We start from the raw sequence: 11,798 nt of genomic DNA on the forward strand, positions 1-11,798 counted from the left end.
ATATATATATATATGGAGAGATTTGGTTTACACTAGATACGTGCATTTGTCAACTCAGTGAATATACACTTAAGATTTGTGCATTTCATTGTATGTAAATTTAATATTGAGAAAAAACATAAGCAAATATCGAAGAGTAAATGATGTAAATGCTGAAGTTTATGGAGAAGTGTTTAGATGTATACAATTTACTTTGAAATCTCTCCAAAACATAAGATGGCTTAATGGATGGATAGAGAGAGACACAGGTATATGATAAAACAAGTAAAAACTAATGGTAAAATCTAGGAGAGAGGCATACAAATGTTTGCTGTACAATGTTTTCAGTATTTATGTTTAAAACTTTACAAAATAATCATAATAAATGAATGAATAAGTAGGCGTCACCACCCCCTACACAGTCTTTCCTCAGCACAAGTGGTGTACTTTATGTGATATGGTCATCTATCAGATGAACTGCATAGAGGCCCTGGACCTTTAGTTAGATAGCAGTACATTCATTCTTTTTTCTTTCTTTTTTAAAATATATATTTATTTTCTTTATTTGAGAGAGAGAGTGGGGGGGGGGCAGAGGGAGAGGGAGAGAGAAACCCAAGCAGACTGCACTGAGCATGGAGCCTGACACGGGGCTTGGTCTCACGACTCTGAGATCATGACCTGAGCTGAAACCAAGAGTCAGACGCCCAACTGTCTGTGCCACCCAGGCGCCCCCTTTTTTCTTTCTTTCTTCTTTTTCTCTTCCTCCTCCACTCTTTCCTTCATCTTTTACTTGTGCTTTGGTTTAGAAGATTATTTTTTATTGTGCTAAAACATGTATAACATAAAAGTTTACCTTTTTAACCATTTTTAAGTGTACAGTTCAGCAGTGTTATACATTGTTGGGCAATCATCACCACCATTTATCTCCAGAATTTTTTGCATCTTCACAAACTAAAACTCCATGTTCTGTGAACACTAACTCCCCATTTCCCTCTCCCTCTATCCCCCTGGCAACAACCATTCTACTTTCAGTCTCTTTAAATTTGACTGCTCTAGGTACCTCATGTAAGTAGAATCATGTAGTATCTGTCCTTCCCTGACAAGTTTATTTCACTTAGTAATATCTTCAGAGTTCACCCATGCTATAGCATGTCAGAATTCCCTTCCTTTTTAAGGTTGAATAATATTCCATTGTGTGTATATACCACATTTTGTTTCTCTGTTCATCTGTCGGTGGACACTTGAGTTGCTCTCACCTTTTAGCTATTGTGAATAATGCTGCTCTAAGCATGGGTATACAAATATTTGTTTGAGTCTTTTGTTTTCATTTCTTTAGGCTGTATGCTCGAAAATGGAGTTTATAGATCATATGATAATGCTGTGTTTAAGTTTGTGAGGAATTGCCACAGTGTTTTCCGTAGTGGTTTTACCATTTTACATTCCCACCAACAATGCACAGGAATTCCAATTTCTCATGTATTGTTTTGTTTTGTTTCATAATAGCTACCCTGAGTGTGAAATGCATTCTTGATTTTTTTAGAAAAAAATATGAATAGCTTATATAATAAAAAAAGATATATATATAGATATAGATATATTTTCAAGATTTTATTTCTTTCCTTGTGTAAGAGAGAAAGAGTACAAGCAGGGGGAGCAGCAGGCAGTGGGAGAGGCAAAGGAGCCCAATGCGGGACTCGATTCCAGGACTCTGGGATCATGACCTGAGCCAAAGGCAGCCATTTAACTGACTGAGCCACCCAGGCATCCCAAAAGATATACATTTTTAAAGAGACAACCACTACTAACATTTTGATAACCATCCTTTTAGACAGTTCCCTATGCATATATATACATATAGATTTATTTTTTCAAACATGGGATTATTCTGCTCTTGTTTTCTTTATTTGCTAGTTTTTGCTATCATTAACAACATTGTGATGAACAATGTTCTGGTGGCTACCTACTTGTTTAACCCATGATTATTAGGATAATTTCCTAATAAAATTTTAAAGCTTTTGATCGCTAAATTTCCCCCATGCCTTAACCAATCCTGAGTATTACCATTTTTTAAAATCTTGGGCAACTTGAAATGTGAAAATGCTATTTCATTTTAACTTTCTTCTCTTTGTAAAAAATATTTTAATAGACTATAATTTTAGAGCAGTTTTAGGTTTATAGAAAAAAATGAGCATAAAGTACAGAGTTCTTACATGCCCCTTTCCCAAACCACCCCTCCCTCCTAGTTTCCCTATTATTAACATCTTGCATTAGTGTGGAACACTTGTTACAATTGATGAACCAATATTGATAAATTATCATTTAAGTAAAGTCCATAGTTTACATTTTTGCTGTGTTGTATACTTTTAAGGGTTTTGACAAATAATATCATCTCTTCACCATTACAGTATCATACAGAATAGTTTAACATTGTCCTAGAAAACCCCTAGCTCCACCTATTCATCCCTCCTTCCCCTTAACTTTTGGCAACCATTGATTGTTTTCCTCTCAGTATAGTTTCACCCTTTTCAGGATGTGATATAGTTGGAATCATACAATCCGTAGTCTTTTCAGATTGTCTTTTTTCACTTAGGCATATGCTTGTAAGACATTTTACATCTTTGTGTGCCTTGATAGCTTATTTCTTCTTATCAGTGAATGATATTCTATTGTATGGCTATTTATCCATTCACCTATTAAAGGTCATTTTAGCTTATTCCAATTTGGGGAAATTTAAAATAAAGCAGGTACAAACATTCATGTAAGGGTTTTTGCATGGATATAAGCTTTCAGTTCGTTTGGTAGATACCTAGGAGCATGATTACCGCATCAAAGCCTGTGTTTAGCTTTGTAAGAAACTGTCAAATATGTCTTCCAAAGCAGTTGCACCATGTTGCTTCCCTACCAGCAATGAATGAGAGTTCTTTTTGCTCTATATCTTCCTCAGCATTTGGTGTAGTCGGTTTTGGATTTTAGCTATTCTAGTAGGTGTGTAGTGGTATCTTGTTTTAATTTGCAATTCCCTAATAACATATGGTGCTGAGCATCTTTTTTAAAAATATTTTTTATTTTAGGGGCGCCTGGGCGGCACAGCGGTTAAGCGTCTGCCTTCGGCTCAGGGCATGATCCCAGCGTTATGGGATCGAGGCCCACGTCAGGCTCCTCCGCTATGAGCCTGCTTCTTCCTCTCCTACTCCCCCTGCTTGTGTTCCCTCTCTCGCTGGCTGTCTATCTCTGTTGAATAAATAAATAAAATCTTTAAAATATATATATTTTTTATTTTAAAGTAATCCCTATACCCAATATGGGGCTCAAACTTATAACCCCGAGATCAAGAGTTGCACACTCTACTGATTGAGCCAACCAAGTGCCCCTTGAGCATCTTTTCATATTCTAATTTGCCATCTGTATATCTTCTTTGGTAAGTTGGTGTTCAGATCTTTCACTCGTTTTTAAATTAGATTGTTTGTTTTCTTATTGTTGAGTTTTAAGTGTTCTTTGTATATCTTGGATATAAGTAAGTCTTTTATCAGATGCATGTTTTACAGATATTTTCTCCTACACTGTGGCTTGTCTTTTCATTTTCTTAACGGTATCTTCCATAGAGCATAAGTTTTGAATTGTAATGAAGTCTACCTTATCAATTTTTTTCTTTCATAGGTCATGCTGTTTGTGTTGTATCTAAAAAATCAGCACCAAACCCAAAGTTACCTAGATTTTTTCCTATGTTATCTTCTAGAAGTATTATAGTTTTGTGTTTTGCATTTAAATCTATCACCCAGGGGTGCCTGGATGTCTCAGTCAGTTAAGCATCTGCCTTCGGCTTGGGTCATAGTCCCAGGATGATGCAGGGTCCTGGGATCAAATCCTGCATCAGGCTCTCTGCTCAGCGGCGAGCCTGCTTCTCCCTCTGCTCCTCCCCCTGATTGTGCACTCTCTCTCACTGTCAAATATATAAGTAAATTCTTTTAAAAAGTAATAAATAAATAAATCTATCATCCATTTCAAATTAATTTTTGTGAAAGGTGTAATTTTGTGAAAGGTCTAGGTTCTTTTTGATTGCTTGTCTATGGATGTCTACTTGTTCCAGGGCCAGTTTTTAAAAAGACTATTCTCCACTGAATTGTCTTTGCTCCTTTGTCAAAAATCACTTGACTGTATTTGTGTGTGGGCATATATCTGGATTCTCTAGTCTGTTCTACTGAACTGTCTATTCTTTTACCAATACCATACTGTCTTAATTACTATAGCTTCATAATAAGTCTTGAAATTGGATAGTATAAGTCTTCCAGCTTTGTTATCCTTCAATATTTTGTTGGCTATTCTAGATATATTACCTTTCCATAGAAACTGCATTTTTAAAAAAAGATTTTATTTATTTCTTTATTTGACAGAGAGAGCACAGCAGGGGGAGCAGCAGGCAGAGGGAGAGGGGGAAGCAGGCTCAACCCAAGCATGGAGCCCGACTGAGCGGCTCAATCCAAGGACCCTGGGATCATGACCTGAGCTGAAGGCAGATGCTTAACAACTGAGCCACCCAGGCACCCCTCCACAGAAACCTTAAAATCAATATCTACAGAATAAGTGGCCGGGATTTTTATCGGGATTGTGTTGAAGCTATAGATCAATTTGAAAAGAACTAGCATCTGAACAATTTTGAGTCTTCCTATCCATGAGCATGGATTCTATCTCCATTTATTTAGATCTTTTTTATTTCCTTCACCAGCATTCTGTAGTTTTCCTCCTATAGCTCTTATACATTTTTTATTAGATTTATACCAAGTAGTTCATATTTTTGGTACTAATGTAAATGGTATTATGATTTTAACTTCAAATTCTTATTTTTCATTTCTGATTATCTAGGAAAGCACTTGACTTTTGTATATTAACCTTATATCCTACAACCTTGCTATAATCACTTACAAGTTCTAGTAGTGTTTGGTTGATTCTTTTGGGATTTCCTGGATGGATAATTATGCCATCAGCAAACACAGTTTTATTTCTTCCTTCCCAATCTTTTATTACCCTTTTTAAAAAATCTTATTGCATAAGCTAGGACTTCCTGTATGATGTTGAATAGGAGTGATGAGAGGGGGCATCCTTATCTAGTTCCTGAACTAGATACTAGGAAGTATCTTGTTCCTGATAACACTAAGTATGATGTTAGCTGTAGATGTTTAGTGATGTTCTTTATCAAGTTGAGGACGTTCCCCCTCTATACCTAATTTACTGAGAGTTTTTATCATAAATGGGTGTTGGATTTTGTCAAATGCTTTTTCTGAATCTATTGATATGATCATGTGATTTTTTTCTTCTTTAGCCTGTTTCTGTAATGGATTACATTAACTGATTCTATGCCTCACATACCTGGAATAAATCTTGCTTGGTCATGGTGTGTAGTTTTTAAAAAATATATTGTTGGATTTGATTTGCCAATATTTTGTCAAGGATTTTTGCATCTGTTTTGATGAGAGATATTATCTTTGGTCTTCCTTTCTTGTAGTAGACAGAAATCTTCTAACAAAAAGAATGCATCTTAAAATAAATGCCTCTGGATGAAAAAAGCATTATAGTACAGTGGAACTTTATTCTTGTCTTTTAAAGTCTCTTGGTTTTGGGAATCAAGGTTATGCTGACCTCATAAAATAAATATGCTTTTATTTTCTGGAGAAGATTGGGAAATTGGTATAATTTTTTTCCTTAAATGTTTAGTAGAATTCATCATCTGGGCCTGGTGCTTTCTCTTTCGGAAGATTATTAATTGTTGATTCAATTTTTTAAATAGATATCATTCTATTCAAATTATCTATTTCTCCTTATGTGAGCTTTGGTAGATCATGTCTTTCAAGGAATTGTTTTATTTCACCTAAGTTATCAAATTTGTGGTCGTAGAGTTGTTCCTAATATTCCTTTATTATCCTCCTAATGTCCCGGGTATCATTCGGGATGTTCCTCTTTCATTTTTGATATTAGTAATTTGTATCTCCTCTCTCTCTCTCTCTTTTTTTTTTTTTTTTTTTGGTTGGCCTGGCTAGAGGTTTATCAATTTTATTAATCTTTTCAAAGAAATAGCTTTTGGTTCTGTTGATTTTTATCTGTTGATCTTCTGTTTTCAGTTTCCTTTATTTCTGCTCTGATTTTTATTATTTATTTTCTTCTACTTGTTTTGGATTTAATTTGCTCTTCGTTTCCTAGTTTCCAAAGATGGAAGCTTAGATTATTGATTTTAGACCTTTCTTCTTTTCTAATATATGCATTCAATGCTATAAAATTCTCTCTAAGCTCGTCCTTCACTGCATCCCACAGATTTTGAAAAGTTGTGTTTTCATTTTCATTTACTTCAAATATATTAAAATTTCTCCTGAGACTTTTCTTTGATTCATGTGTTATTTAGAAGTCTGTTGTTTAAAGTATTTGGGGGATCTTCCAGCTATCTTTTTGTTACTGATTCCTAGTTTAATTACATTGTGGTCTGAAAGTATATACTGCATGATTTCTTTTNCCATTAGTAAGGGAGGCTCAGAGTGACTTGGTAGTTTAAGATTGTCAGTTTCATCTGGAACCAAACTGATATTACCATTCCAAGTTTCAGGATCCCATTCTTTACAAGTCAATGCCCCAACTTTCACATGAGAAACTTGTCAAGACTGAATTCAACTGTCATTGCAATTTAACCCACACGATTAAATATTTTTTTATGTCTGATCTTATTTATTTGTCACTCTTAGAAAATCTCATTTTTGACTGGACTCAGAGGTAGAAGCTCTCAGAGAGGACAGCCTCCGTCTCTTGGCAATCTGTTCCTGGTGTTTTTCTTTGGCCTCCTTCATTCTCTTGCCCAAAAGTTTAGCATATTCTGCTGCCTCTTCCTTATTTTTCTTAGTGCGCTGTTTCTTCAAAGCAATACGCCGACGTTTGTGTTGGAGGACACGCGGAGTAACAAGACGCTGAATCTTGGGCGCTTTGTTTCTAGGTTTCTTACCTTCTTTGTTTAGGGGCTTTCTCACAACATACTGGCGGACATCATCTTCTTTAGAGAGATTGAAAAGCTTGCAGATTCGGCTGGCTCTTTTGGGCTCCAGGCAACGAGGCACAGTAGAATCAGTGAGTCCGGGAATATCCTCCGCTTTTTTACAATGACCAAGTTGAGAACACTGAGATTGGCATCCACAATGCAACCCCGTACAGATTTGCGTTTTCTCTCTCCAGTCCTCCTTGGCCTATAGCAGGAGGCCCTTACTCAGCAGCAGGCAGACACGGCCATGGGTCAAGACACCCTGCTTCATGGGGAAGCCTTGTTTGTCATTGCCACCAACTGATTCGAACCACATAACCCTTCCATTCTTCACCCAGAACATCAGCAGCAACTTCTGTGGCCATACGCTTCTCGTAAAAGGTGCAAAGTTTGTGTTCATCGTCCACTTCAATGAGTTTCCGGCAGCCAGTAGCTGGGAAGGAGATGTTCAGCTTCATCCTGAAGCAGCCTACTGCCTCCGAGGTGCCACGAAAAAAGAGCTCTTTTTTTTTTTAAGACTTTATTTATTTGAGAGAGAGAGCATGCGTAAGGGAGAGAGAGCGAGATCACAAGAAGGGGGAGGGGTAGAAGGGAGAAGCAGAAGCAGGGAGCCAGATGCAGGACTTGATCCCAGCACCCTGGGATCATGACCTGACCCAAAGGCAGATGCTTAACCGACTGAGCCACCCAGGTGCCCTACTGCATGATTTCTACTCTTTAAATTTTTTAAGGTGTGTTTTATGGCCCACAATGTGGTATCTCTTGGAGGATGTTTCATGTGATCTTGAGAAAAATGTATTCTGGTCCAGTTGATGGTGATGCTGCTGTTCAGTTTAACTATATCCTCACTCATTTTCTGCCTGCTATCTGTCAATTACAGACAGAGGGGGATTGAAGTCTCCAACTGTAATATTGGATTTTTCTATTATTTTTGCCATCCTACCAGTTTTGCCTCATGTATTTTGGTGTTCTGTTCACATTTGTAGTATGAAAATAGTCTCTAATTTTAATTTCTCTTTTTAACTATAAGTGAGATTGAATTTTATATATATAGCAGCTGTTTGTTTTTCCTATGTTCTGATTGGTTTGTTTGTGTTCTTTTTTTAATGCTCTGTTGTAGGGTTTTGTTTTGTTTTTTAACAGACTTTAGATGTAGGTTTCCTTTCGTTTATTTTCCCTGGATTGTGATGAGTCCGTTCTGTCATCGTCATTGAGGGAAAGCGTTATTGTCTGGCTTCCATATATATCATCTCTTTTCTTATTTTTGTGTTTTTGCCCTTTTAAGATAGATTATTTTTTTCATCTTAATATGTCACCCACAACTTCAGTTATGTTTTTATTGCCTTGAATGATTTTTAGTTCTGCTGTTGTTATCTTTTGTTTCCTTGTTATCCTTTCTTAGTGTAATGACTAAAAGCAAGTTACATTGCCAGGGTTCGAATTCTGCCTCCAGTACTTAACTAGTCAGCCTGAAGGAAGTTGCCTATCCCCTCTCAGTTTCCTCAATTATAAAATGGGGACAATAATAATAGTATGCAGTCATGGTGTTCATGTAAGAATTAAATGAGTTCATGGGGTGCCTGGATGACTTATTTGGTTAGGCTTCTGACTCTTGATTTCAGCTCAGTCATGATTTTGGGGTTAGGATTGAGCCCCACATCAGGCTCCACACTCAGCATGGAGTCTGTTTGAGATCCTGTCCCTCTCTCCCTCCCCCATTCATGCTCTCTCTCTCTCAAATAAATAAAATAAATTTTAAAAATTAAATGAGTCAACACATATAAACACATTTAGAATAAAAGCATGGTGTATAGAAAGTGTTAAATATTAGTGATTTTTATTGCTGTCTTCTCATCATTGTCATCATCGATCTCTATTAGCTCATCCATCTTCCTTTTTTAATCTCATCTTGCATTTTTATCATAGCCTCCTTATGGCTTTTTTTTCCTGTTTAATTTTTTAAAATGGTGTCTTTTTGTACTCTATTTAGGATTCCAAACAGTTTCCTGAAATTTGGTTTTGAGTTTTACATTAAGCAAGGTTCAGAGGTATACTCTTAAGATATAATCTCCATATTGTATTCCTTTACATTGGAGTATTTTTTTTCACAGTTATTTTCTGCTTTCCTCATCCTTCCAGATCATTCTGTTCATGCTTTGTGTCAGTAAGGATGGTGCAGGAAGTGCCCTTGCCCCCATTCTTGGCCCACTTTGTGACAACATACTTCCTTTCCTTCTGCAGCTAGAGGGCTAGTGATGTAAACAGCTCCCACTCAGTTTCTAGGTAACTTTGCCCTATAACACCTCCTATCTACTGTGATGGCCTTGCCTCCCCACTCCACATCCTACTCAACTGATACAGCATAAGAAAAACCATAATTTCCACATGTACTGCAAATTGGCTGCTTCATGTACCTTCTTTTGCAGCAACTACTTTGCTTAAAAGCAAGTTTGGTTCTGAAAGGGCCATTCATAAGATTACAATGACAACTTGCAAGTGATCGGTGCAAATTTGTCCACAAATTTACTTTTTCAACATGGTAATCATACATCTCTCTTTCTGCTATTTTTCCAAATTCTCACTGCTTTTGGACATGATCAGGGTAAATAATATTCATATAACACTTGTATTTTTTTTTAAGATTTATTCATTTATTTTAGGGAGAGAAAGAGAGCGAGCATACGTGAGCACAGGGGTGAGGGGGTGGAGATGGAGAGAGAATCTTAAGCAGACTCCCCTCTGAATGCAGAGACCAACACAATAGGGCTCCATTTCATGACCCGGAGCCAAAACCAAAAGTCAGATGCTTAACCAACTGCGCCACCCAGGCGCCCCCATATAACACTTTTAAAATAAACCCAGATGCTGTAAACTCTGCTCTCGAGTGAGGAACAATAGGATGGCCAACATCCAGTGACCACATGATCAACTAATGCCATCTGTTGGAGGCAGCCGTTTCTATTTGTTTATCTGTGAATGTTCTAGAAAAGGGAAGTTACTCAACAGAGGGGCTTCTGTGGCTCTTTATTTTGGAAGACCGTATCTCACTGAATCTAAAGTGGTCTGCCTGACTCCTCCTTACTCATTATGGACTGGGACCCTGGGGCCCCTTACAGCTATAGCCAGAAGTCTAGTGAGGAGGAAATGAGACAGTCCTCCGAGATTAATACCTGCAGGGCAATGGAACAGCTACCCAATTTTCTGTGTGGGATATAACTTGAGTCTGTGCATCCTGGTGGCCTCTGTTTCCTTTCCTCATGCAGTCTTTTGTGGTAAGATTTCCCATTCCAGCTGTAAATTCTGCTTGGATTTTTTTTTTCCAATGACATCATTCCACTTCTTTCTCTTGTGCCTTAATAAGTATTTTAGTTTGAAATTTCAAAGCTCCTAGCCAGAACCCATTTGAATCAAAAGACATGTTTTAAGTACAAGTATGCTTTTTTTATATATAGCAACTTTATTGAGGTATAATTTACATACCATAAAATTATCCCATGTAAGTGTACAAATGAGTGGTTTTTAGTAAATTTGCATAGTTGTGCAACTGTCACCATAATCCAATTTCAGAACATTTTCATCACCCTGATAAGATCCTTCAGGCCCATTTGCAATTAATCCCTATTCTCTTTTTTAGCCCCAGGCAACCACTCATCTGCTCTCTGTATATTTGCCTTTTTCAGGTATTTCATATGTATGAAATCATGGAGTATGTGACCTCTCGTGTCTAGCTCTGAGTACACTTTCTTATTACCACCATAGAAAGCTTAAAATGCCTTTCTAGCCTTTCCTCAAGGACCCAGGGTTAAAATTCTCATGGTAAGAGCTCCAGGGAGGCCTCCCCTGACCTTACGGGACATTGTATTCTGGGCTTTTCATGCTCGGGAGCTGTGGGATAAGTGGAGTTCTGAGACGAATGCTGGTGGAACTTCACTGGGGAGCATATATTAAGGAAAGCAAACAGGCCTTTGGGGATTTTCTCAAGGTTGGGTTCACATCATCTGACATGGATCCTTGTTTATCAACCCAGAGACTTATTTGTCCAGAAAGTGCTAAATTTCACTTTATTTGCCCATTCACCATGTGCCCCTTGAAAACTCACTTCATTGTTGAAAAGTTTACCTTATTCTCTCAAGGGTCAGAGAGGAGCACAGGGTGAAGTAGGGGGTGGTCAGAGGTAATAGAATTACCTTGTAGCTGAGCTGTGATCACAAAGACAGCATGGTACTGGCACAAAAACAGACACATGGACCAATGGAACAGAATAGAGAACCCAAATGGACCCTCGGCTCTTTGGGCAACTAATCTTTGATAAAGCAGGAAAAAACATCCGGTGGAAAAAAGACAGTCTCTTCAATAAATGGTGCTGGGAAAATTGGACAGCTACATGCAAAAGAATGAAACTTGACCACTCTCTCACACCATACACAAAAATAAACTCCAAATGGATGAAAGACCTCAATGTGAGACAGGAATCCATCAAAATTCTAGAGGAGAACATAGGCAACAACTTCTATGACATCGGCCAGAGCAACCTTTTTCACGACACATCTCCAAAGGCAAGAGAAATAAAAGATAAAATGAACTTATGGGACTTTATCAGGATAAAGAGCTTCTGCACAGCCAAGGAAACAGTCAAAAAAACTAAGAGACAGCCCACGGAATGGGAGAATATATTTGCAAAGGACACCACAGATAAAGGACTGGTATCCAAGATCTACAAAGAACTTCTCAAACTCAATACACGAGAAACAAATAAACAAATCATAAAATGGGCAGAAGATATGAACAGACACTTTTCCAATGAAGA

General features: G+C 37.5%; 1 protein-coding gene and 1 pseudogene across 1 annotated transcript in view; one reads left to right on the forward strand and one right to left on the reverse strand.

Moving 5' to 3' along the window:
* DNAH3 (dynein axonemal heavy chain 3) overlaps window positions 1-11,798 on the forward strand; it is a 174,459-nt gene that overhangs the window by 106,982 nt on the left and 55,679 nt on the right. The gene's annotated exons all lie outside the window — the stretch shown is intronic.
* On the reverse strand, window positions 6,711-7,474 carry LOC100468445 (annotated as a pseudogene).

Source organism: Ailuropoda melanoleuca, chromosome 10, assembly GCF_002007445.2.
Source record: "Ailuropoda melanoleuca isolate Jingjing chromosome 10, ASM200744v2, whole genome shotgun sequence".
Classification (NCBI taxonomy): Eukaryota; Metazoa; Chordata; class Mammalia; order Carnivora; family Ursidae; genus Ailuropoda; species Ailuropoda melanoleuca.